General features: G+C 44.6%; 1 protein-coding gene across 3 annotated transcripts in view; it reads left to right on the forward strand.

Annotated features, from left to right (window-relative positions):
• The window catches only part of PRX (periaxin), a 227,440-nt gene that overhangs the window by 40,446 nt on the left and 159,064 nt on the right, over positions 1 to 27,930 (forward strand). The window contains exon 1 of one of the 3 annotated variants that reach the window (XM_069207230.1): positions 8,146 to 8,300. The exons of the other annotated variants lie outside the window; for them this stretch is intronic. The gene's annotated coding sequence lies outside the window, so the exon portion shown is untranslated. Of the gene's footprint in view, positions 1 to 8,145; positions 8,301 to 27,930 lie in introns of those variants that run through there. 3 annotated transcript variants of the gene reach the window in all.

The following is a 27,930-nucleotide window of genomic DNA, read 5'->3' on the forward strand; positions in this document are numbered from 1 at the left end:
TTGCAAAGGCTGTGAAGGGACACCTGCTTGCAGATCATTGAATGACTAACAGTAGTCTTGCATTCGCTTCCACTGAGAAAGACCTCTGTTTCGCCACTCAGATATTTGTACTCAAAGGGCAACTCCCACTCTTCTTTAAAATAGCTATCATCTAGCCACTCGTACCTGCCAGCGACAAGATGTTTCAGGCATTTTGAAAAACAAAAAGTGGAAATGGACGGATTAATGATGCTATGTAGGAGCCATACTGTTGAAGGACTCTGCAACTGTGAAAGGCAACTTTTCTAACTTCTCTATGTGAAGCATGGTGAAACTCACTTCCCTTTTACCCATTGTCTTTTGTTCCTTGGATAAATTAAATGTGTTGAACAATTCACTACCGTTAATCTACTTCCATGGAACTCGGCCATTTTTCAAAGTCTGTAATATCCAACCTAACTGCATGATGGAACGCAGCTGACTTTGCCCATGATATAAAAGGGACATGTCTGTCTGAATGATATCTATCGCAGACGACACTATGTTTGTCATGGAAAAAATCCTGTTGGACAGAGTGTTCATGCCGTTATCGACAACAGCTAAAGCCTTTTCTAAGTTTTCCTTATCTATTCGCCTTAAACATGCAGCAGCTTCTATCTGAGAAAGCTTCCAGATCTCATTATACATAGCATAGATGAATCTTTTAGAGTGCAGCTTTCTTGGACCTAACAAAAAGTCCTGTAAGTCTATGTCCTCAGATAGAGTGTTAAAATGTTTTTTAACTGCGGCTAACGTGTTAGTCTGTACCCATTGTTGGCACAGTTTACCCGCACTGTATATTGTACCTATACCCGTGTATTGACCAGAGACTAGGCGAAGGTCTGGCCGGCTAATCTTGAAACCCCTTGAGGAATTCACAAAACGCCCTGACCCCATTTGTGTCTATTTGCCAAATTAACCACCTGCCGGGACTGGAAAGTGAAAAGTTATAGGTACCAGCCTGAACCTTTGCGTCTAGCTCGTCCAAGGTGACATTCAGGAAGAATTGCCAATTATTGAACTTTGCAGGTGTGGGGATACTGGGCATGTTCATTTCTTTTATTTTTGCTAACCCCAGACAGGATGCCTGTTGAATGGTGTCATTTAAAAAGATCATTTCCACAGGAATAAGGCATGGTCTAAACAAAGCTTCCCTACCCTGTATTTGCCAATCTTGCGTTCCTCATACACTCTTTAAGTCAATAGTGTTCCTCCAGTATTCGTAACCTTCAACTGCAAGATGGGAAACAAAGGAATCTGAATAAATCAGTAGCAAAATTAATTTTTGAAGGAGGTAGTTTAAAATAATATGACTCTGGATGTTTTGTGCTGCCCAGAAAATGAGTGAATTTATCTGAATAAAGTTTTGGGCTCCCCACAGGAGGTGTTGAGCAGTGTTCCCACTGTGTGTAGTTAAGTACTGGTCTATGTCTAGTGGCATGGTGCAGGTAGTAATGTCCCCAGTTGTTATAGCAAAACATTTCCCCATAATTCATTGTATTTGTATATACATCATCACTTTCAAATACTGAATAGTCCTTCATTTCAGTTAACATAGAATCAACTGTTTGGACATCCCAATCATCAGATAGAACACCAGGTGTAATTGCATCAGTCATAGACATTTTGAAGACATATGGAATTTGAATGTCCTCAGTAGGCCCGTATTTATCAAACAGAACGTTGCCCCACACAATCCCATCAGGAATTGGTACCGCTGAAATATTCACAAGGAACAAGTCTATTTGGACCTTATGTGATGAATGATATGTAGTTAAGACTTCATCCACATGCTCAACAGAGGAGCGTTCAGGAAGGTAGTGACCATTTATAAGCAAAAAGAAAACAGTCACTAAACCAATCCATAGAAAAAATGCAAAAAATGTCAAGCAGAACCATAAATAGTTCCATGGGTGTATTAACTAGTTATTTTTAAGCCATGGGTATAGCTTACGTGTTTTTGATACATTTTCAATAACTGGAGTGGATGAGTCTGAAGAAAAGTCATCAATGTCTTTGAAATAACCCAAGGCAGTCTCTGCAAATGCAGGAGCAGGTGCATTACTGGTAGATGGATCCACTTTGAGTGGAGGCTCATAGTAGATGGTGTCGTGAGTCTGTATTGTGTTGGTGTAGAAAACAGCCAAATCTTGGACATGTGCTGTTGTAGAAGTGGTAACTGGAATCAGCAAGAGCTCATGTTCCACCCTCCCCACGGTCAAGGAGGTATTTGTAGCATTGTTGGACATTGCTGGGTAGTCCAAGGTAGTGTTGTTATTTCTGCTTTGAAGAGGTATGTCCTGTTGGGTAGTGAGATGGGACCGGGAACTACCCAAGGGGCCTCTGGGTCTACTGTGCAGGATCAGCCACATGGTGAAGTTTGACGTCATCAATGGAAATTAATCTGTTTACTTTGGAACCAGGCAGCGGTGGCAAGATGAAAGTTCTGGTACCTTGCACTCCCAGGACTGGGACCGGTGCTTTGTAGGATGGACCGAATTCCTTCTTCACAGCGATCTTTTCACTATCCTGATCCCCAACTTTAGGAATCCAGCCAATGGAAGTTGTTGGTAAATCCCTTATTCTTAAGGTGACAGCACTGTTGGATGATTTATCGTCATTAAATTGCTGTAGTTCCTGAAAAAACAGTGAGACGTTAATTTATGTCAAAAGGTGTATCTACTGCCACCAAACCAGGGCCATCAAGATCTGGGACATACATAGGTATCCCAAAGAGAACCTCATATGGAGTGCGTCCCTCCAAGGACCGTCTTGGCAGATTATTCAGTGCTCTCTGGACCCCATATAGGTGATGGAGCCACCTGCGGCCAGAACCTAATACTCTAGCTGTTAAGGGCTGCTTTAGATCACAGTTCCTCCTCATGACAAAGAGAGATCTTGTCCCAACCTACATGATTGCGGCACAATGCAGGTGCATACGCTAAAGCCCAGTTGATAGTGTAGGCTTGTTTTACAGCTTGCGGAACAAGATCAGAGAAAGAAGGCAAAATGACATCTTCCTCATGTGGGAGCTTACGGACGTGCTTGGGTGGCCAGTCCCTTTCGGCTTGCAGGATATCACAACTAAGTTCATCCCAGAATATCACACTAATGGTGCGCTCTACGTCTCTCTCAGTTTGGATATTTAAATCATATACCCTGTTGGGTGGGAGAATGCGGCCGTCCGCAGTCTCAGCTGCAATAAAATCACTAGTTGCTGTCACATCCAGATGATCTTTCAGACTCTGGTGACACATCGTGACCTCTGCTGCTCTGTCTAACAGTGTCACTGCCCACATCTTGTTCTTCAGCAATGTTCTCAAGTGTACTGGCATTTTTAACTGACAGTGCTGCCACCTTTTTCTTTTTAAACTGTGGCTTTTGTTGTGGGGACTTATCTTCTTTTTTTGTCTGTAGACTGTGTTGAGTCTTTCTTCTGTTTCACGTATTCAGGACGTCGATCACGACGGCCCCCTCTCTTGCTACATTTATCAGGTACATCCTAAAAGGAACGAGAGGGATGTGAATCAGTATACCTGTCAGGAGCTTTTATATTTTCTCTATTTCTGAGAGTATATCTCCTATCGGAGTTCTCCGGGTTTGGAGAATCTGCTTTATGATTTTGTCTATCTTTAAATTGTTTCTGTTTTTCCCAGCGTTTCTTTGAACCCTCCTGTGCTTGTTTAGTACCTTCTTTCGGGGTGGTACTCTGTAATTCAAGATTCTTCGGCTTGGCTCCAAAACTATCCTGTCCTATACTGGTATAGGTGTCGGAAATCATTTTCGGTAGCTGTTTCTCCTGGTCCAAACGTGGAATCTCCCGGAGACGCTGGCGTATAACTAGTGCTACCGCTTCCCCTTTAATGTTACTGAGTATGATTGAAGAGACTACACGTTAATTTCATCCCCACATCTAGGGCTGAAGCAGCCCGTGCTCATTCTGAATTTGTTTCAACACTTCCAATAAATTGGCAAGTGTCGGGGTACCATGTGTGGTAGTATAAATTGCAGCGAAGACTGTACCCCATGTGGCACAGTCATCCCTTGAGGGAACCATTCCAAAGGGCAAACACATTGTGAGAATTGTATGTTTTTCCTGTGGTCCCGTTTGCAGGAACACAGCTTCCAGCTGATTTGTTTTCTGTGCTATCCAGAACGGGGTTTTCTCTTGTTCTGTGGATACTTGACTCATGGTAGTATGTACTGTTTGTGGATTGATCCCAGTAGCCAAATGATATCCAGCTGGTGCTGGTGGTGCTGGACACGCTGGTGTGGTGTTCAGAGTTCGCATCATGAACTGAACAAGTTGTCTGTATAGTGTTACTAGCTCAGTGTACAAATTTTGCAGGTCTGCTGTCTGCATGTTTTGTATACCTGGGTGAGGTGTGTATGTGGCAAACATAGGCCACGTTGGTCCTTCATTACCTAAGGGACCTAATCTCACGGGTTGTATTACGTGTGGTAGGACGCCATTAAACCAGTTCTTATTTCCTTGATAGGTAATCGGTATTTCAAGATACTGGTATGCTTAGTACCGTTGAGGCACATTAGCAATTCTGTTTGTGTTGTAATGTAAATGATCTTTGGTCTTCCTCAGAAAAGGTGACCCAAGAGTAGAGTGTTTCTGTTTGGTAAAGTTCACTAGCTTCTACTATGAATGTAAAATCTGAGCCCTCATCTGTTAAGCCATGCGCTACTAACTGTAGTGTTAATGCTTGTCTAGCATTCTCAGACATGTCCATGGCGATAGCCATATTGTGAAATGGGTAAAAGAGATAGACCACCAAATGGGGCGCAAAGTCCTTTTATGAGTTCTAGCTTGAACAACCTACAGCCTAATTGGTGATCCTTGTTCAGCTGAGGAGGATCTTCCCCAAGACCACGGACGTCTCCGTATAATGGTACTTAGGTTACCTGTTGTATGTGAGACAGTGATAGTCAGGGTATCCATAAATTAGTGCCTAAACACCATCGTGTTGTAGTTTGAGTCTTGTTCTAGGCAAGACTGCTGGTTCAAGGATGACAGTACTTATGTTTGTTGGCCACTATGCCAATCCTAAAACAGATCGCAACTGTTGTCCCAAACCTCCCGGCTCACAAGCAGCACCTCACCAAAAACCCAAACAGTAAAAGGTGACTTGTGGCAGCCTTTACACATGGACTCAAGAGTGTGACATCTCAGGGAGTATCCCTTTCTCACATGAACAAAATGTCTCAATCAAATACAGGCAATGAAGGAGATGCAGTAAGGTTTCAATCAGTTTTATTTAACAAAACTGCAATCTACGATAAGTTGCATGGGCTGCAATGATTGTGATAATTAATAAATAAAGAAATAAAGATAAGTAAAAGACAAGAGTAAAGACAAATCATTAATACAAAGACCCCCACCATTTTACAATGACAAGAAATGACATAAAGTATAAGATGTGTTCTAATACCCTAATATGATGTACTTAATCACTAACCTAAAAAAGAGCTATGTGTGTTAAAACTAATCTGCCAATGCCGTGTCCATGAGCAGAGCCCCCAAACCCTTGTTACCTTGGAATGAGATCTCTAGCTCAGACTACGTAGGGACACGAAGACTGGGTCAGTGTCAAGACGATGGGCAGCATCGATAGCAGCGATGGCATCTAGTCGGAATCCCTCTGACTATCTGTCTAAGTGAGGTGCATTTATACAGATCTGTTTGGACCCCTGACATAGGTGTGTTCCCAAACAATAGATAACAAGACATGCTTGGGACAGTAATTTATATAAACAATTCCCTCGAAGGCGTGAAGAGGATAGGTACCTAATGTGAACACCTACAGTTTGTTTAACTTTGTCGCTTGATATTGACGCCTTAGCGCGGTGGCACTGATAACGTGAAACTAAAATACAGGCCTGACTAAAAACAAGGCAGCCATCTTAAAAGATATAATTAAATAGATGCGCTAAATCAGAGCAAGCTAAGAAGGGTAAAAGTCACGAGGTGACGAGGCACACGTCTGCAAGCCAAAGGCCAAGCTAACTCTTGTTTCCCATTAAAACAAACTAGGATTCACTACACTGCTAGAGGAGAGGATAGGGTTGTGTGAGCCGTGGGTGCAGGAAAAGAATGGGCCACTGCCCACCGTCACAGGCAGTCATCAACTGGAGTGTTGAGGGAATGAAGTGGTGGGGGTCCACTCAGCAGTCGAATGGTAGGCCTGCCTAATTGTCAAACACAGTAGCAATCCAGATGCTCTCACCGCCACACAGATTAGTCATGGGAGGAGAGGCCGTTTGGCTGAGGTGGAAGGCTGGCGAGAACAGCACCATGTGCACTGTTGGTGCTGTAGGCCCGCGGTTATGCCAACAACCAGGTGGGGCGGGACCAATACTGAATTCAGGCCAGCAAGGGTGGCAGCCATTCGGTACAGAAGCGAGCTGAAGTATCGCTGGGAGCGACGGCTGTCACAAATCTCAAGGGAAGGGGTGGGGGCTGGGCAAAAAATTGAAAAGAAAAACAAGTACTTGATTCTGTTAGGCCCCCGGGTGGGCTAGGTCCCGGGGGCATTTACATTTTGTTGTGGGTGGGCCCTATGGTCCCCACGCAGCCCCTGGGACCACCACCTTCCTGGGGCATTTCTTAAATTGTATGCACTGGGCGCATGCCCCCTCCCCTGCAGCCCTGGGGACCACCACCTCTCGGGGGCATGTCTCAAATTGTGTGCGGGGGCTGCGTGACCCTCCCGCAGCCCTAGGGACCACCACCTCCTTGAGCATTTCTTAAATTGTATGACCGGGGGGGGGGACCGGGTGGCCCCGCAGCCCCATTTACCACCACCTTCCCAAGGCATTTTTTAACTTATATGCGGGAGGGGCATGCAGTCCCCTACAGTCCTGGGGACTACTACTTTCCTCAGGCATTTCTTAAATTGTATGAAGGGGGCGCTTGCTCCCCCTCCCCCGCAGGCCTGTGGTCCACCACTTCCCCGGAGCATGTCTCAAAATGTGTGCTGCGGCATTGCTCAAATTGTATGGGAGGGCCGTGCGCCCTCCTCCCCCTTGCGGTCCCGGTGACATGCTCAATTGTATTTGGGGGAGCGGCCACGTGGCACCCCCTCAGCCCCTTGAAACCCCCCACCCAGGGCATCTTAAATTGTAGGCGGGGATACGCATGGTAACCCCCCTCCCCCCCCCCCCCCAATACCCTGGGACCACCACCTTCTCTGGACAAATTTTTAAAAAAGAAAAATAGAAAAGGCAGCTTTGACAGTTGCAGCCAAGCCACATCAAACACTCTGCTTGCAGCGAGGGAGAGCTGTCAAACAGCTCACTGCAATCAGAGGTTTCCTCTTTCTCCCTGCCCACTGAGATGCAGGCAGGGAGACAGAGGGAACAATTGTTCTCAATGAGAGGGAGCTGCTTCAGCAGCTCCCTCTCTGTGCAGCACTGCTTGCTCACAGAGGAGGCAGGGAGCCAGCTGGACCCATTGGGGCCTTCCGGCTCCCCCCACGGTCCCCAATATTGTCACTGGGTGATGGCTAAGCCCTGGGGGATGGGGTCCCCGGGGCCGATATTGGCCGGGGGGGGGCATGCTGCCCCTCCTTCTCCCCCCCAAAATTAATGTTTTGGCTGGGGAATGGGGGATGGGGTCCCCGGGTCCGAGATTGGCTTGGGGTGGGTGGGACGTGTGGGGTTGTGTTGTTATATGGGTTGGCTACAAGCCAAGCCCTGCGGCCAACCCCCACTGCACACTTCAAAAGGATTTCTATGGTTGTGTGTGAGTAAATTCAGAACCTAACTATACCTCTCTTTAACCTTTGTTTTTTTTTCCTGTAAAAAAAATAAATATATATATATACATACACACACACACACACCCCTATCCCTTATTGCCCAATAAAGGATTATATATAATAGGGGGTACAGAGGCTGTGGAAGTGAAATTGAGATGATCAAAAGGCAGCTGAGAGTTGGAAGGTCTGCGGCAGTCCTGGCACTCTGTAACCGCGCAGTGCCACAGAGAGCTTGCGTTTCATGGTTACCGAAGCCCCCACCGGCGGGAGGGAGGGCCAGTGAGCCTTCAGTTCCCTCCCTCCCGGTGCCTGCTGGAGTGCATTGGCCCTCCCTCTTCTTTTTCCCACTGAGGGTTTGGTTGGAGCTGCGCAGATGGGTTTGGCAGTTCCAGGCGGCCTGCACGGACCACCGAGGCGCTTCGATCTGGGGAAGACTTAACCATCTTTCACCCCACCCTGCGCCCGGAGGTCTCTGGGAGGAGGAGGAGCGACGTTTCCGCTGCTGGGATTTCGGTAAGAGAGTATTTCGCGAATCCAATTTCACTGAAGTTTGCTGCAAAGTTAAAAGTTTGCTGGCAATTTTAAATCTGTTGGATCACTCATAAGTTCTGTCTGTCATAACAGTTATTCGTATAGGGAGGGGGCCGAGACCATGGTGCATAGAGATTTGTACCTGCTTGTACAGTGGTGGCGCACTGATAAGAGAAGCGAATCTCTCTGGGAACTTTCAGGGAGTGAGCTATTTTCCGTAATGGTCTACTTATTTATATAGCGCCTCACTTGCCTGTTTCTCAGCTCTCACAGTTTTGACAGTTGAGAACTAATGCTTAGGCGGATAAAGTAATTCGCCAGGAGCACACAATACAGTCAAGTACGTCTTTGCTTAAATGTCAGTCTCTTTATAAAGCGCCTAAACACTCGATTTGACGCAGGACCCTACATGCCCCAAGCTCAGGTATTCTGCGTCATAAGCCATTGTTATGTTATGTTTTACTGGGAAACTGCAAAGCGCGATAAACCACCAGTAGGTATCTAGGCGCTATAGCTGAAGGAAGGCTTAGTAAAACAAGTGAGTTAAAGTGAAAAAGATAAGCTTTTAGGCGTTTTCGGAAAAGTAGGAGAGATTAAAATTTACGTCCTCAGACATTATTTTTCTGTTATGCATGGGGAGCCATAGGCCCTAAAATTAAAAAGGAAAAAAACCCAGGACTGGGCAAGCAGCGTGCCTCTGACATAGGACTCCTTGGGAGCTATGAGAAGGGAGTTAAACGAACAGGTGGGTGGGAAGCCTTTTGCTGAAGGTCGGGTGGGTTTGATCTGAGTGGGTGCTAGCGGGGGCGGGGATTGGTCGGAGCGGTCCGTCGCAAAATTTGGTAAAGAGCACAGTGATCTAGATTGACATCTAGGTGCTTGTTGAAGATGAGCTGAGGTGGAGCCTGTGACACCGTTCTGGCAGAATAGCTCGTGAAATGCCCCTGTAAACATACTCTTTTCACCCGTCGCCCACCAGGGGCAGCGCTTTTAGAACATGTTAAGTTGTTGAGCGCACGCGATGACAGGCATGAGCTTCATTCCTAGGTCAGGGCACGCTAGGATAATGTTCTGCACCGCGCAGACCAGACACCCCCACCTGCAGCTGTCCAGTCACATCCCGCGCCTGGTACAGAGATGGACGGTAGCTCAGTGGGTTAATGCCCCTGCTGCCCAGATCCACGTCTAGCTTGACGGTCACGGGTTTAAATCTCAGTGAGTTAGTCCGGAAAGTTTACGCGCCTTCTGCAGGCACCTGTGGATGATTTACAGGCTCTGGGATAGGTGAGAAAGTAAATGCGCCCGCTGCAGAACTCTGCGCGCAAGCTACAGATCACAGGGTGACGCCGTAGATGAATGCGCCACGTCCGTGACGCCTGTTATTTACAGTAGTGAGAGCAAGCACTATAAAAACAAAACTTTATTGTTATTAGTCGGTGTGAGCCATCATGCTGCCAGGCGTCCGTGCACATTCAGGACATTGCAGTGTACTTTACTGGCAGCTGTTGTTCTAAGAGGCTTTGGCGGGCTCTCCTCAGCCACAGCGCTGCTGTTGCCATAAATGTTTGAGGGCTGTGTTTCTGAGGAGGGAGTTACTCAAACTGCTGTTTGTATGCGCCGGATGTGTCTAGTCCTCAAGTCCATCACTAGGCTTTTTTTCCTCTTATTTTTACAAAAGCACGTTTAGTATCCTTAACATCTAGTTCAGAGAGAGACTCGATTGTGATGTGCTCCAATGAAGTTCTTATGGAAATAATAATAATGATACTACTACTACTAATAATAATATATTTCCTTATGGTACTTTTCATTACACGCTCACAGCTTTAATGTGCTGTGAATAAAAGGTGTTAGTAACCAACACATTATGGTTGCGCACATTATCAACCTCAGAAGAATGAAAGGCGGAGTCAGTGCTGCAGTTGTCCAGATTAATGACTAGTAGGTTACAGGCACATATCTGCAACCGCCAATGAACCCACGGGGTATATACGGGGAAATGGCAATCCTGTCTACCCGATTTGGAGGATACTGACTTGCTGTGTCTCAAACTGTTAAAAACGTGGCTCTTCTCCTTAATAATTCTCCTTAGCTGTCTACACCAAGACTCTATAGATATTTTAGAGCTCTTTAAAAGTGCGTAACGTAAATGCAATATATGGTACTCTGCCAAAAACGTATCTATGAAAAAACTAGGGTACTGTGTAGAAGGCCTTCCAAAGTTGATGGTACGACCATGGACAAGGTACCTGCACTTATGCGATTCGGCAACCTCAAAGTTTTCTGCATGATTATGGATTTGCCACATTTCGAGCACATTCAATCATCTGCTGCGTAATTTGAAGATTTAAACAAAAATGTTGTCTCTACTGCAAGCGGATTCGGGGTTACTTAAAAAACGCATGTCACCTGTTGCCACGCAGTGCAAGGCCCGGTGGAAAGGTTTAGTCTCCTCGCCGTTGGGTGTTTTGGGCGTATTGGGTGTTACATTGGTACTAATGAGGCTTTGCCAGTGCTATAGCATGTGAAAACGAGGAAAGAATGAAGTAATTCTATCACAAGATGTGCTTCGTTTCCACATTATTTTCGCCTTTTGCATCACAGTTCAGTCAAGGCTGCCGCATAATTAGCTTCTCCTATGCCGCGTAATTCCAGTGGCCTTGACGATGGCCACTAAAATTGCACGATTCTGCGTCGGTGGCACTGTGTGCAAAACCATTTCTTTGCCGCACATGCCACAGAATTTACCACCTGCTGATTAATTTGCAGCTTTCAACAAAAGCAATCTTTATTTTTTGGTGAAACAAATCAAAAGTTACCAAAAATATGCCACGCTGGGTACAAAGAAGCGGTTAAAAACGTTTAAAATGTTAACATGCCACTGAAGCGCTTCGTCCTTGTTATGGAGTTATAGACAGGTCCCAGAGAGGTGAGAATTTTGCCCAAGTACTGTTTATGCCTAAATTGGTGGAGTGAGGGAAAATGTTTTGCCTGAAGCGGAAAAAAAATCCTTACACATTTAATGTAATTCAAATTTGGTGGAAAGAATGATTCCTTCTTCGACGAAATTTGTTTTCACTCGTGCATATTCATGTTACTCCACAGACACTGTTCTGAAAGTAGTGGTTAAATGTAAAGACCGCTCTAAGTTTAGATGTCCACGTTTTGATTCTTTTTTTAAGCTGGGGTACTTTGTATCATGCAGCTCCTCCTTGTTTATTAATGGACATAGGGGCTTCCTGAGACCCTAGAGAGTGAACACAGGGTAAACCCAAAACACAGTACTCGTTCTAAAACATAACTGAGTTTTGGGTAATAAAAGATGCGCGACTTTTATTGAAATATGTGACTTATTTTCTATTGAGCGTACATAACATTGTAAATTTCATACACACTTTATTATTCTGATAGGTAGAAAGGACTGTGTTAATGAAAGGGTGCAAGTTAGTTTCATTATATGTTAGTAAATATTGCCTTAAATAAGATCTGCACAATGTTTATAGCTTTCATTTTCGTGAAATATATGTATTTTCTGCGGCGTTAGGAAACAGTTGTACCCTGGTGTCTTAAAATGTCAAATTAATGCCTTAACAACCTACAGAACATGTTGCCTAAGGTTGTATAATTTGACTTTCCTGACCGGATAATTGATCTACCTCTGTCACATTTGTTGTCCTCTGTTTCCTCATAATTCCACTGGCTCGGCCTAAAACTCAAAGAATTTACTCATCCTGTGAAGGGTGAGTAACTTAGTCCAGCCGTTCCTTCAGGCGTATGATCTGTGTCCTGCTGGTGAGTCCCAAACCGGGCGAAATATGTCTGTGATTGCTGACCCTTTCGAGGGGTGTGTCTTTCGACTAACCCTGTTTAAAGTGATGCCACTTCCGGGTTCCACCTCTAAGATGAGCTTTTTGATGGAGCTCAGTGAACCTGCACAGGCACAGGACCTGCCTCATTCTTGAAGTTGTGCAGGCGGTAGACAAGCATTGGTTAATTTCCATGTCACGGTTTGTCCATTTGATGAAAGAGTGGAAGCAGTAAATATGTATCACAATTTCATTATTTTAATGCCGACCTGCCAACATTTTGCATTCTTGATCTTAACCACCAACATATTGCACAGACTACCAACTTATCGTGAATGTAGGTAGATGTGGCGTTAAAGATAGTACAACTGCACTTCCTAATATGTCGGTAGTTGACTTCATGGATATTATATTTTGGTGGTGTGGTAGTACACCAGAACAGGAATGCTTAACTTGTGCTGGTGTTTGCTGGTGGTTGGCTCCCGGACTCATTTTTTGAGAGTATGACTTATTTTTCATCAATAGACTTTGATGCAGAGCAAGAGAGAAAAAGGCCTGAATGAAAGAAAGAAAACAGAGGCCAAGTGAGAAGTTAGGGATGAAACAGTACCAGCATCAGTGAGATAAAAAGACAAAAAGTGTAAGGGGGTGGCATTTACGCGTCATGAGGTGGTGTCACAACTAGGGGACCTTGGTAATATTGCAGCTAATCATTCGGGGAGGGGAGTAGCTTCCACTGGTGCAGCAGGATCAGTGGCCCCAGGGCCCAGAGGTCTAAGGGGCCCACTAAACCCTGATTATTGGTGTACATTATGATTTAAACAGCAGCCATTGTGTCGATTTCCTTTCCTGCTTTGGGCCCCTGGTACACTAGCTACATTTATGCATTCAGGGGAACCCGCGGTGCTACTAAGGAAACTTTGGGCCCTTTCGCTTGTTTTCAAATAAAGGTCTGTGTACTGGGGAAGTACTGCACAGCCTTCTGTGTGTTGCCACCAAATGAGCTTGCGGTGGGACAGGCCAGCTGTGCAGAGGGAGGCAGATGTTACCTTCACACGCTGATTGTAGAAGCTGGGACCTCAGTGAGTAAAAAAAATCGCAGAAGGGCCGGCTGCTAATAGCAACATGGCGTCTACCTTCGCTCGTGTTGTGGTCGCTAATGAGAACTTCGTAAATAGAAAAACTGCCCTTGGTGCAAGGTCCCGCCGCAGTACTCGGGCTGGTACTTGGTTTGATTCCTGTGGCTGTATGTTTCCTACGCCTAGCTTAAAGAAAACTACAGGGAAGCCAGATTCTGCCCATGGGACCTGCGGTTTTGCCCATGCGTTAAAGTCGTCTTCTCTACTTGTACGAAATATTTAGTGTTTTTTGCAGTGTTGCATTACTCATTTCACATTGCTATTCGGCACAAAAAGTTATATTTTATACAACTACCAAAGAGTCTTAAAGCTAAAAAAAAAAGAAATTATAAAAGTGAAAATCTACGACGTGGACAAGAGTCGGAAATCTGTGGTGTGCCTCCAGGGAAAGTAGTCTCTGCCTTATTCATAACCACTAATTCAGAAATCTTCTTAAACCAGTCATCAGTTCTTGTAGGAGCTTTACTTTCCCAGTGCTGTAAGATTTATAGATAGTACAAAGGTCTGCAACTCACTGATAGGCCCTCATTTTGAGTGTCTTGAAATTTTTGAACCCCCCCTCACGTATTTGTGCCGAAATCAACACTACATGCTGTTTGGTAATTTAACAGCTTTGGGATTCTCCCTGGGCACATTTCACCTCCGAAAAGCCATAAGAGATTGTCCTGGGAAAAGTGTCTGAATTTTAGGAAAACAGGGAGACATTGGTGCAGAAAGACTGTTTTTCTCGGTTAATCCACATTCCAGGCCTATAATAATTAATGATGAGCATTGGCAAAGTAAATAGGTCTCACCTTGGCACACTGGTGCGATAATTGTTATTTTTGTTAACTGTTTTATTGCTAGCCTGTGCCACAAAAATCCAAAGAAGAAGAAAAAAAAGACCTCCCACTTCCTAAATATTGTGCAATATGCTTAATTAAAGTTTTAGATTAAAAAAAGAACCATTGCATATGATTTTAATGGAGCAGTATGGGGCTTCCTAACAGGCAAGTATACTCTTAGAACATATATACAAAATCCTTTTTAAGTTCTAATGAAAATTAAAGGAAGATTAGATCCTTATTGGTGCAAAGAAAATATACTATTAGCTTTGAAATAGTGTAAACCGAAGAAACAGTTTAAACACAAAACGAGGACTAAAAAATTAAAGAGGGTAAATGCTGAAAAAAATCAAAGCACTGGAGAAGAAAAAGTATTGGCCCAAGAGCCCTGACAGTGCAGTGCATTTCTTTTCAGATAAAGGTGCACGTGATGAGGGAAAATGCTGTCACTCTCAATGTCAGAAAATCTAAGGCAGAAGGGGACAGATCCCCTGCCCTTCGACGTGGTTGGGTTGGTGGGGGGTGGAAATGTGAATGACAGTTGAATAGACCAAAGGATTAAGAAGGTTGACCCAAAGCCCGTCTGTGTATGCGTATGTGTTTTTATTTCGTGAAGCTGACAAACCACCTAAAGCTGTCTCTAGACTAGACTTAAAAAGTAATACCGCACCAACTAATGCCCATACCCCATAGTAATCAGGAAGTTCTAAGATACTCATAAAAAGATTCTTAGTCAGTTGGTATTCTAAGGGTTCAGATCTGCCTGTTTAGAATTGGGTGCAACCGAAAACTGTCCAATTTCCACCATGAAACTCTTTGCATCTGCTTGCTGCAGCAGATATGGGTGTTTTGGTTGAAAATAACCTGTATAGATGATGAAGTCTCCTTCGCATAAGACCAAAACATGTGTATCCGTGTACCTTTCATCTTTGCACTTTTGCAGTAGATTCCCTTTTCCCTAAAACTGAGGGGCAAAATATTGCTTGGAGTTCCAATCTAGAGATCTAGCGGTATGGACTTCAAGGTGCTACATAGATGTTTCCGCTTGATTCAGAATGCAGGATATCAACTTTATGTATTGTGAAGCACATTCATTGGGGTGGATCCTCTAGTGTTTCCAGAAAGTCTTTAAACTGTTGCCAGAGTGGCAGACATTATGTGTACTTTACTCTCACAGAAACAAATCTGCTAGAAGGGAGTTTTTTTCCATTGTGTATAGCTGTAGCCTGCTTCATGGAGACGCCTCAGGGAACAGACGTGATTCACATTTTGTACTTGGTTCCAAGTTAAACATAAAAATGCATATGAGTAAAACTGTCTTGCGATACTATCCTCAAACGGTTCCTCTTAGGGAGCGATATAGTACTTAAATTGTGAAAAACTGAAGGGTAGAGGTCCAAAAAAATGTTTAGGCGCCCGCCGCCGGCACTGCTGAATGCCAGGATTGCCAAATACCAAATATAATTATTTTTTAAAGTTTGTCATGCGCCAACATTGCCAATGGCCTTAGGGACATGCCCGTTATTCTCACGCTCATTGTCCATGTTTTCAAGTGCAGGTTAGCAGGCCATGCTTTGAGTGCTGCGCCAAAGGCTGGTGTGAGATACACCGAAACGAGATTTGCGTGATCTCACGAGACTCTGCACCTGAAGAAAGCTTGATTTAGCTAATTCAGCATTGATTCTAGATACGGCGTCGAGAATGCGTCTCTATTTCTTTCTGGAGAACTTAATGTATGTTTTGTGGTCCCCTTTTATTTCCACTGGCACAAGTAAGAAGAGTGGCAGTGCAGAGTTGTATGACACTATACCAGGTATGGTAAAATTGTCCTTCAATAATATCACAGGCACAATAAAAACCTACCACCATCTCGTAAGGTAAGTATATATGTAATATTCTTAACTCCACCCATACTGCATTGGAATGAAAGAATAAGTGCAATTAAGAATATTAATTATATACTCACCATATAATATAGTTGTAGGCCGATCTAGTGGATGCAGTATTACTGCCATGCGATATATCGCGTGCGACATATGGCTCACCAATGTGATGCAGCAACCCTATGTAAGTGGACACTCAGAAGTGATTGTGAGTACTGGTTAGTACTTCTCTAGTTCCCTGATTCTCTGTGAAGGACGGAGGCCCTACTCTTTTAATTTAGTTTTAACTTAGTGAAGAAAAGGATTACTCCCCGAATTGGCACATTAGTAGTGTTCCAAGAGTGAATCTCTTCTTATTAAACTTTAGTGGCAGCATGCTGCTATGGAATCACTGATCCTTTAGCTCACTGCTGGAGTGTTAGTACCCAATCACCATTGCTTAAGCTCAGTAGTAACAAGTTAGGAGAGGTTCGCTGGTCGTTAATCTCAGCAGTAGCACTGTAGGATGAAAATGTGCTCCTTAAAGCTCAGCGGTAGTATGCAAAGGTGAATCCTTGCTTCTTCTACTCGGTGGCAGCTTACTAGATCCCAATCGCTGCTTCTTACGCCTAGTGGCAGCATACCACAGTGGACTCATTATTACTTAAGTCCACCGTGAGCCTGCTAGGACAGGATTGCTGGTTGTTAGGCTCAGTGGAGAAATGCTGGGATCACTGTTTCCTAAGCTCGGAAGCAGCATGTTAGGATAGAGCTCAGTGTTAGAGTACTATGATGGGATTGCTGCTCTTTATGCTCAGCGGAGGCATGTTTGCACGTGATCACTGCTTCTTAAGCTCAGCGTTAGCATGCTATGATGGGATCACTGCTTTTTATGCTCAGCGGAGGCATGTTTGCACGTGATCACTGCTTCTTAAGCTCAGCGTTAGCATGCTATGATGGGATCACTGCTTTTTATGCTCAGCGGAGGCATGTTTGCACGTGATCACTGCTTCTTAAGCTCAGCGTTAGCATGTTAGGATGGGACCACTGCTTCTTAAGTCAGGGTTAGCATGCTATGATGGAATCTCTGCTCTTTATGATCAGTGAAGGCATGGTGGGACAGATCACTGCTTCTTAAACTCAGCATCAGCATGTTAGGACGGGATTGCTGCTCTTCAAGGTCAGTGGAGGCATGCTGGGATGGGATCAGCTCCCCTTTAAGTTCGATGAAGCCAAGTTGGGTCAGGATCACTGCTTTCTTCAGCTCAGCTGTAGCACCCTAGGACGGGATCACTGTTTTTATCAGCTCAGTGGTAGCACCCTAGGACAGGAATGTGGCCCTTAAGCTCAGTGGTAGCACCCAAAGGTAACTCTGTTCCTTTTACTCAGTGGTAGCACGCTAGGACCCGGCCCCTGGTTCTTAAGCTCAGTGGTGGTATGATACAATGGGCCATTACTGCTCCTTAAGCGTAGCAATAGCATGCTACGATGGGATCGCTGCTCTTTAAGCTAAGTGGAGGCATTCTGGGGCAGGATCTCTGCGTCTTGATCTCAACAGCTGCACACTAGGGCTGGATCGCTGTCCTTTAAGCTCAGTGGAGGCCTGCTGGTGCAGGATCACTGCTTTCTAAGCTCGGCGGTAGCATGGTCAGATCCCATCACTACTTCTTCAGCAGTGGTCGATGAGAGGAACGAGGGAGAGCCATTGAGCTCAGTAGCAGAGTGTGTAGCTGGTGGGCTGGGAGCAGCAGGCAATTAACCAGTCCCAGGGTGTTAGAAGAGAGCACCGCTCCTTCAGGTGACTGGCGGAACACGTAGATGAGAGCCCCCCCTCAGCAGAGTGGGGTAGTACCGGAACCTGGGCCTGCGCTCTCATCTTAGTGGCACAGTGCTAGGAGAGGAGCTTGGAGGCTGCTGCCTGGGCTTTCTCCCTCTCCTGCAGAACATCTAGCACAGAGACAAGGCAGAGTCCAATCAAATTGCTCCATTTGAGTTGTTAACAACGATTACATTCACAGATTTGAAGAGCAAAGCCGAATAATCCCCTGCCAGGACAGCCCTCTTCTCTTGAAACACTAGATGCTATATTTAATGTTTTCTGGTAAATCACGACATTCCAGTGACTACATTGCAGAATTAGTGGTTAAATAATGTAAATTTGCCATGGAAACAGTGGAGTAGGCTCTACTGGACTGTGTGATGATGCTGAATCTTCCAACCACAGCTCATGGCTGCTTGGCCATGGATCACTGGCTCCCCAGCTTCAGACATGGAACCAAAATTGCCAAGGCCAGCCAAGCGCGCCTCGAGCAGCGCAGTGAGAGGCCAAGTTCTGCAGAGAGGCCAGGCAACGCTAGCTGTGCACGGGCCGCGTGGCAGCAGCTGCTTGTGCTCTCATCACGTCTCCTACCACATGAACAGTGCTTAATTTGTGCCGCTGTTTGCAGAGGTGGGCACCCGCACTTATCTTTGGAAACAAGGACTGGTTTTTCATCATCAGACATTGATCAAGAGAGCGAAAGGCGAAAGAGGAAGAAGGTGAACATAGGAAAACAGTGGGGAAGAGAGAAAGCAGGGATGAAAAGGCTCATACAAGAGTGCGATAAAGAGAGAGGGAGTGGAGCAGTGCTTAATTTGTGCTTGTTGTTTCCGGTGCGGAGCACCGGCAGTTATTTTTGGGGGCCGGGGCTTATTCTTCTGCCTCAAGCGTTTGCTGCGAGCAGAAGACACATTTGGGAAAGACGGAAGAAGAGAAAAAGGAAAAAGCGTCACTGAGGTAGAAATCAGAATGCTGCCAGAGTGAGCTGAAGGGGCAGGGAGTGACTTTAAATGGATTGAGGAGGCCCGAGATGGATTCGGGATTACGCTGCCTCAGTATTCCGTGCTCCACATGTAAATGCAGCACCGCGTGTTCAAGAGGAGGGCTTTGGGCACCGGCACGTTTTCATTTTCAAATTAAGCACTGGAGTGGAGGGTGGTAAAAGAAAGAGGCAGGAGGTGGTATTAGGGCTAGGCATCCTTCGTATGGGCAACGAAACATTCAGCAGCGCCTGAAGCAGATTCCTAAGGAAAGTTTGGGTCCCTGCACTTACTTTTTTCTTTTTTTCACAAATGAGGCCCGGCACGTAGAGAACGCAAGGGTCAGCGTGGGCAGCTCAGCGGGTAAGAAGGCCTGCCCAGTCCTTCTGGGAGTCCCACAATGCCGCTCACTTTCACCTTGCTCTGTTGTCTATAATAAGAACTGCCCGGTGGCCGAGGCCGGAAGGCCACGGATCGGAGCGAGGATGCACTTTTCCTGCAGCTGACCAGATAATAACACAGTGGCATTTAAATCTTCCAAGCTGCCTCCGGGACAGTGGTTTTTATTGTATGAAGAGCAACAAGTCTCCAAAATCCATGGCTAAATAGCAACTGCTGTTGCTCCTCTGGAAAGATCCTTGAAGTAGCTGTGCCTTCAGTGGGAAGCTCACAAAGGCACATTCATCCTCCCAGTTGTAACTTACTGATATTGTCATTTTTGCTGCCTTTTCAGATTCATTGTCAACAGTGCCATTTATAAAAGAAACTCCAGTTTCCAGTCGATGAGTTGTACAATAAGCATTGGCAAAGCCGGTAGGCCTGGCTTGTATTTTGAGTCCTAATATATTTAAACGCCTTCTGCGAAAAACAAAATACAAATGTTTGCTTCATGTATAGAATGCATCATAACTGAATGAGTGATGATTTAGTTTACGTCTGAGAGATGAAGTATTTCCTCGTGCATTGCAGTGCAATAACAACAAAAGAGACAGAATGATGCACAGAACAGCAAATAGCATAATGTGAACAGGAAAGACTCCTCTGGGCAGAGCCAAAGCTCACTCAATGAATGTTTTAAAGAGTTTGTAACAATAGGTAATGAAGACAACTGCACTGTCAAACTAGACCTTACAAGCATTAGCAAAGCCAATAGGTCTTGTCTATGTGAGAGCTATTGGCTGTGTCATTATCTTGTAACCATGTTGTACAGCAGCATGGCTGCTGTTCACTATGGCTAAAAGTTAGTGGCATGGAGTAGAGGCGAGTGCAGCTGAAGAGAGTAGTGTGGAGTGGCGCGGAGTGACGCAGAGTGGAGTGGTATAGAGTGCAGTGGCGTAGATTGTAGTGATGTGGGGGTAAAGTAGCGTACAGTAGAGTGGCATAGAGTAGAGAGACAGAGAATAGAGTGGAATAGACTGGAGTGGCATAGAGTGGACCAGAGTGGAGTGGCGAATAGTAGATTGGCATAGAGTGGAGTGGCATATAGTAGAGTGGCTAGAGTGGAGTGGTGTAGTGTGGAGTGGCATGGTGTGGCGTAGACTGGAGTAGAGTGGCATGGAGTGAAGTATCGTAGAGTGGTGTATAGTCAAATGACATAAAGTTCAGTAGCATAGAGTGGGGTGGAGTAGAGTCATGGAAAGTAAAGACATGCAGTGGCATAGAGTGGCACTTTGTGGAGTGGTGTACGGTAGAGTGGTGTAGAGTGGCATAGAGTGGAGTGCCATAGAATAGAGTTACTTACTGGGGTGGCATAGAGTGGAGTACAATGCTGTAGAGTGGCGTAGAGTGACATAGAGTAGGGTTGAGTTGTGTGGAGTGGGTTAGAGTGGAGTGGTGTAGAGTGCCATACAGTGACATTGTGTGGAGTGGAGTGATGTAGAGTAGGATGGCACAGAGTGGAGTAGAGTGGCATGGAGGTGAGTGGCACATAACGGAGTGGCATAGAGTAGAATGCCATAGAGTGGAATTGTGTGGAGTAGCCTAGAATAGAGTGGTGCAGGGTGGCATAGAGTAGAGTGGAGTAGAGTGGCTTAGAGTGGAATGCAATAGCATAGAATGGAGTGGTGTAGATCAAAGTGAGGTGGAGTGAAGTGAAGTAGAGTAGTGTGGAGTAGAATGGCGTGAAGTAGAGTGGAGTAGAGTAGCATAGAGTGTAGTGGCGGAGAGTAAAATGGAGAGGCGGAGAGTAGAGTGGTGTAAAATGGAATGGTGTAGAGAAGAGTGGAGTAGACTGGTATAGAGTGGAGTTGCATAGATTAGAGTGGCGTAGAGTAGAATGCCACAGAGTGAAGTGGTGTAGAGTGCCATACAGTTGCAGTGTGTGGATTGAAGTAGTATAGAGGGGAGTAGCATAGAGTAGAGTTGTGATGTGGGGTAGAGTGAAGTGGCATAGAATAGAGTGATGTAGAGAGGCTTAGAGTTGTGTGTCATAGAGAAAAGTAATGTAAAGTGGAGAGGTGTAGAGTGATATGGAGTAGAGTAGAGTGGTGTAGAGTAGTACTGTTGACGGTGTAAGTAGCGAAGAGATCAACAGAGATGACAGATAGGGTGAAAGCAACATAAATAAAAAGCCATGTCTGTGTTAAAAGTAGGAAAGTACATTCCATGCCCAGCAATAATACTGAAACACTTATAAAATAAATAAAAAATAGTGTGTTGCTAAAAGAGGAGGAAAGATGAGGAGCAACACATACGTGGTCCATGCTCCAGGGAGGAGTTAACACAAGAAAGGAAGGGAAGCCTACAGGAGATAAGCAATGGAAAGATTTCAAGTGAGAGTGAGAACCAAAACAACTACTAGTATGCTGTGGTTGGGAGGGTGTGTGAATCCACTGAATTGTAAACAATACGCCTTGCATCACAGCGCATGCACTGTATAATCGAGACCTAAAAAGGCCCTGAACTTTGTGATATTTAACCCTGGAGTTCTTTCATTCAAAATGCAGCTCCATCCACCAGAATAATACTTTGGACTGTTAGGTCAGTTTTTGCATTGTGTTTTAAAACCAGCCAAATCCAGGTTCACATGGATTAAATGTATTCTGTGTTGTAAAATCACATTGAAGAGCCTGGCGACTGTTAAAATAGTTATTTCACTGTGTAGAGTCATTAAAATACGTAGTCTGTAGGCAGTATGCAGTATTTTCCTAATGTCACATCTGCTGTACAGTAGTAATGAATGAATGTGTGTTTTATCAGTACAGTTGTTCTAAATAACCTGAGTTATTGCCCCGCATCTGTTTGCATTTCCCAGGCATAAATATATTGACGTAAATATGACAGAATTCGAAATTCAAAAATACACAAAGCTGAAATATACATCCGTGATGGCGACCTTTTGTTACGAAAAGTGATTTCATGTTTTTTCCTGCTGGTCACAATATGTCTTTTGACCTACACCCCACAGGCAGTGGCAGGCTTCAGTTGAAACTGCTAGTAAGTGATTAACTAACATTTTTCACCAAGTAGGTCGAGCAATGATAAATTGACGTTTTAGAACTTCACCGCTAAAAGGCCGGCTAGGTAGTGTCAAAGGCATGTACATGTTCGTTGTTTTTAGAAATGTGTATATGTAGAGATGCTTGCAGCTTTTATATATCATATACTTTGTATGCTCAAAGTTTATATTTAAATGTTTAATCTTCATAGGCTGCAGTGCATATTTAAATCTGTGATTGAAGATGCAGACATGCAATGGACATTATTTTTAATTTTGTACACATTAGCTTCAGTAGTGGTTGATGAATACTTCATTTGCAAATGACTGAACGCCGTAAATCGGTTGGTTATTGCTCTATAATCGGCGTTAAAGCAGCTAATTTATGAAACGCGAATTTCAGTTAAAACAGCTCAAAACAAACACTTACCTTAGCGGTGACTGTAGTTATAATACTGCGGTCAAAGTTTTGCGCAGGTGACAACATTCTAAAATGTCACTTTCTTCAAAGTTCACCTAGAAAAAAACCTCTATGTCAGGGGTGAGTTTATTTTTAAGATTATTTCTCTAGAAACAAAAGTAGATTTTGTAGGTGGCTGTTCCACAAATCGATTTTTTTCAGGATTTCTTGCCAAGTTTCCAAATATGTCTGGATCAGATCACTGGATTAAATATTCATGGATTGTTACAGTGTTACACCTATAAAGAGCTTTTCAGTACGTTTTAGTGCGTATTACCTGCAGTACACCCTTGTCTCAGGACCCAGCAAGATTCCCCCTTTACAATGATGGTCCACCATTTAACTGTTTCTTTTACAAGCTGTGCGTCACCGAAATATATATATGTGCTGATAGGTGTAAATGAACACGACCTGGACTCTTACGAGTATGCAATATGTGTGGCGTAGTTCAAGTCCCTAAGGCTCACCTGAACTAGGCTAGTCCACGTTTAACAAAAACAATATCCATTCATAAATAAATTAAAGGATGTCTCAGCTCCTAGGTATGCAATGGAAATATATGTCAAAAGCTGAATGCATTTCTAATTATTGTCATCTAACAAACATTTTGACCGAGGAGTAATCAAATGGTGGATATTTTGGGGCGTGAGCAGCTGTCATGTTTCTGAAGACACTTTGGGCCATATTTATACTTTTTGACGCAAAACTGCGTAACGCAGTTTTGCGTCAAAAAAATTAGCGCCGGCTAACGCCATTCTGAAGCGCCATGCGGGCGCCGTATTTATTCAATGACGTTAGCCGGCGTTAGCCGCCGGCGCTGCCTGGTGTGCGTGAAAAAAAACGACGTACACCAGGCAGCGCCGGCGTAGGGGGATATGGAGCTTGGGCGCCAGAAAATGGGGCAAGTCAGGCTGAGGCAAATTTTTCGCCTCAACCCGATTTGCGCCATTTTGTTCGACTCCCAACCCCCATAGAAATGACTCCTGTCTTAGCAAAGACAGGAGTCATGCCCCCTTGCCCAATGGCCATGCCCAGGGGACTTCTGTCCTCTGGGCATGGTCACTGGGCATAGTGGCATGTAGGGGGGCACAAATCAGGCCCCCCTATGCCACAAAAAAAACAAAAAAAAACACTTACCTGAACTTACCTTAATGTCCCTGGGATGGGTCCCTCCAGACTTGGGTGTCCTCCTGGGGTGGACAAGGGTGACAGGGGGTGTCCCTGGGGGCATGGGAGGGCACCTGTGGGCTCCTTCAGAGCCCACAGGTCCCTTAACGCCTGCCTTTTCCAGGCGCTAAAAAATGGCGCAAAAGCGGCCGTACGTCATTTTTTTTGACCCGCCCACTCCCGGGCGTGAATTTTGCCCGGGAGTGTAAATACGGCGCACATGCCTCGGAGTCACTTTTTTAGACGGGAACGCCAACCTTGCATATCATTAACGCAAAGTAGGTGTCCACGCTAAAAAATGATGCAAACTCTATGGACTTTGGCGCTAGGCGCGTCTAACGCCAAAGTATAAATATGGAGTTAGTTTTGCGTCGAAATTGCGTCAAAAAAAATGACGCAATTCCGGCGCAAACAGAGTATAAATATGCCCCTTTGGTTCTTCACTAAGGAATTTTGCTTTAGATCACCACCGCAGCCCAGCGTGAGCTTTCATTTTTGATCTTACCAAATATTAATGGATTGTTCTTTCCTACAAATCTGCGAGCAGGAATCATCCGACTGTGGCCTTATTCGGCGTCATAAGAGTATGCCTCATATCTGAGCACCAGGGACCTCAATACAAGGTCTCTATTAACCCATATTTTGCAGGAGGTACTGGATGAATCGAGGTTAGGAGCGTCAGTGATACAAGATTATGGCAATTTCCAAAGTTTCACTCATTGGCGTCACCTGCTACGGGGGAAAATTAAGAATTACCATAAGAACTAGCAACAGATTTCATGGATAATTCCTCCTTTCTTATAGGATCTTCAGGATCTTGCTCGTAATCCCCAGTAACTCCGCCTTCTGGAGAAACAAATCCCTGGGTACCAGTAAACGTCGGTCGGTGGAGTTATCACAGGATGAAACAGGGTCTTTCTAATGAATCCACTTGTGACTTGATTGGATGGTCAAGCCCAGACGGACTATTCTCGATCTGTGGAGTCTCGTCATGAGCTGAGAAAGTGCCCAATGTGACTGTGTGAAATGCCTTACAAATAACATAGTATTGTCTGCTCAGGGCAATAGTGGATTGATAGTAAAGCCTGTGACTACATTTTTTTTAGTTAAAACAAAAAATTGCAAGAACATTTTTCAGGCAACAATAAAGTACAAAATTCGAATCCTAAGTTCCCCATTTCATTAAATAGTCTGATTCTCCAAGGGCAAATCCCTCTCTTTACCTCATTTCCCTAGTAGTCAAAATGGACAGTGTGTAGATTTTTTTGTTCATATTGGACAATAAATATAGATTCAACATGAATCCGAAGCAGGGGCACGTGAAATCAAGAGAGAGAAAAGACACAAACAGGAGTCTTTGGAATGTCTTCTACCAAATACTCTGGCAGAGCTTTTGAAACCTGATTCCTTGCGTACTTCTCAGCCACAGTGATCGCCCGTGCCCTGTTGCTAGATCTATTTTTACAGCCTGTGCAGTCCTAGCCAAGGCCAGCGTTAATGGTAGAAAATTGGAGGGCATTTTTATTCTTCCTGTTTATGCTTCCTGCAATTGTTCAGAAATCTCGAGGCACAGGGGTAGGATTGATGTAATTTGGAGTCCAAAATTTATGTTTACAAGATAAATTGAAAGTTCAGGAGGGGCCCCTAACCCTTCAAGAGAGGGGTGTGGCTCTTAGGGTCACTAAATGAGTAAGCCCTGAAGTGTCAGATTCTCAGCAGTGGCAACTGGTTTTGTAGTAGCATTCCCCTTAACGCTAGCTTCAAGCTCCCTTTGTTTGATCTGCAACAGGGACCTACCACTCAAGGGCAGTATCATTGCACCTGACCATTGAACCAGTGCTTGGTTTATGCTGGGGTTGAAGATGGTGGGCACCAACACTCAAGTTTGGGGAGCCAGTCTTGTTTCCTCATTAAAAGATTTTGCCTCAGAACTACAGAAAGGGGAAGGACTACCAGTTTTGACAGTGAGGACATCAGAGTCCGCGAGAGGGCAATGACTCGGGCTCCAGGAAGTAGCTCCCCCCGTGCTCCGAATCAAGCCCTCTTAGAAACCCCTTTAAGGACTTTGGTGAGCTCTGGTGAGATTAGCTTGCTAGAGGCTGGAGATTATCTCTCTCGGTTTATTTTGGGACCATTTTCTGACTCTTTTGATATCTCTAAACTGTGTCCTCATTTCGAAACCAGTAGTGGGTGGATTTATTGGTATTTAAATAATGAATATGGATGTTTGAATATAAACTGATATTTTTGGTGGGAAAAGTCAGCATCTGTTTATCATCTGGCTAACCGGAATGCTCTTTTCAATCTTGTTTTAATGACACTCTAAGGCCAGACTGGTTTATAGGGCAATCTGGCAGTGCCAGATCTGCTCTGACAGGCCAGTTTGTGGGGCGGGTTTCTGGCTTTTTGTGAACCCATTTTTAGGTCTGCTGGGGCGGTTTTTACTGTTGATTTCCCTGATGCTAAAACAAACATTGCCTGCAGCATGCTCAGATCCATGCTGTCCTCCATATCGCGAAACACACTTCTACACCTCGTCTTTACAAGTTAAAAACTACCACAATTTGCAAACATGGGCCACTTTCTAGGGTCGAGCGTGCAAGCGCTCTCGCTTGTTGTAATCTCTCTGTGGGTTTCTAACCACGCCCACTCTTGCTATTCACTCTTTGTTGTGCTTGTCTTAAATGCTGCATTTTTATTGGTGCATTTTGTGAAATGTCCCCCCTTTGTGTGCTGAGTTCCCTCCATGGCGATTTCACTAAGTGAACATTTTTGTTGGCCCTCACACTACGTCACGCTTCCTCCTGTTACAGTGTGCGATGGCCCCTCCTCCAGTCTCGGGTTGCCTTTCATCCCAGCCGCAATCCTTTGTAGATATTCACGCAGGGTGCCAATAACTCTCGCGCTCACACTCATGGCGGCTGTGGCGCTTTGAATCGGCTCGCTTCTGTCAACTGTTTTACTTTTCGTTTTCAATTTATATGGCAAGAAAAGTCCAGTTACAAATTTACAACACTAATAGCTGTAACTCGAGCAAACCGAGCAAATGCGAGACCCACTGCATTGCAAATGCTTGTTAAGCTATCTAATTCACTAAGGGGGGGTCACTTTTATTGTGGTCCCCGAACCTGTCCTAGTCTGACCCTATGACGCACTGTAGAAGGATTGATGTCTAGACACTTGCGGAAGGCTGCCCTGATTAAGATATCCATCACTCCCAAGTGTCTGCATCTCAACACTTTTCCTAAAAGACAAAAACTTACTTTTTTCTGCAAATCTTAACTTTCAGCCTTATTGCAGAGACTTTTAATTTTCCATATTATATGTCATCAGTCCCAATGATTTCCAGCAGCATTCTTGCGAAACCTCGACAGTCTTAGTTTTCCTAGTTCACTCATATGCATATGTTTTTATGTATACATAAATAAATGTAATAGACAAACATTACACATACATAAGTATAACTCAGCGGTGCGCTTGCATATGTTCAATTTTCACTTTGTTTCTCATCAGGTAAACTATTTTTTTCTCCTGTAGAAAAACCTCGTCCCAACCCCTTCCGTCATATTGTGGTTCTGTCCCCATCCCTTAAATCCCACACTCAAATATGGATTTACTCCTGACCTTGATAGGAGTAAATCTTCAACCCACTTCTGAATGTGAATTTGGAAATAAAAAGTGTGCCTATGCCCACAATCTTGCAAGTTTGTGGGTTTTTACCTACTTAGGCAGACAACCAAACTCCTTAATACACTTCAGAGGGTATTTGTTAAAACGTAGAATTGCACTGTGTTTCGAGTGTAACAGACACAGTTGGGCTGCAGTTAGGCCAGAAATATGTCGACATATAAACATGATGTAACTTGAGACCATAATGGGTGAGTAGCTGCGCTTTATAAAACTCTGATTGATTGATTGACATGTTGTTTTAATATGTGCCACAATTTTAACCACCAAAAGCAGATTAAGAATATAGACTTTGACACTTTGAAGAATTCCAGCTCTAAGTGGAAAAACCCCATCTAGATTCTCCAGTTCTCCTGAAGATCTCCCAATTATTCGAGCCCACCACAGATTAATGCTCTACCCAGACGGGACAATCAGAAGTATGCCACTTGA

Source organism: Pleurodeles waltl, chromosome 9 (genome assembly GCF_031143425.1).
Source record: "Pleurodeles waltl isolate 20211129_DDA chromosome 9, aPleWal1.hap1.20221129, whole genome shotgun sequence".
Taxonomy (NCBI): Eukaryota; Metazoa; Chordata; class Amphibia; order Caudata; family Salamandridae; genus Pleurodeles; species Pleurodeles waltl.